The following is a 251-nucleotide window of genomic DNA, read 5'->3' as shown; positions in this document are numbered from 1 at the left end:
CCAATAATGAAATGTAGCAAAATATCTCATAACATTTTAATTAACCAACAAAGACTAACAAAGGAGTGAACGATAAATTGGTGATAAATACTCTCTATTCATCCCCATCAAAAAAAAATTATTTACAACTTAAGTGATTTCGAAAATGATTCAGTCCATTGCATACGCGATGCGGCGCATTCATACCATTGCATTTCTGATTCATCTTGAATCAATAAACATTTGAGATTATTTTAATAACCTTTGTAAAC

The sequence above is a fragment of the Penaeus monodon genome, chromosome 19 (assembly GCF_015228065.2).
Source record: "Penaeus monodon isolate SGIC_2016 chromosome 19, NSTDA_Pmon_1, whole genome shotgun sequence".
In the NCBI taxonomy this organism is placed as follows: Eukaryota; Metazoa; Arthropoda; class Malacostraca; order Decapoda; family Penaeidae; genus Penaeus; species Penaeus monodon.
Note: the sequence above shows the minus strand (reverse complement) of the source record.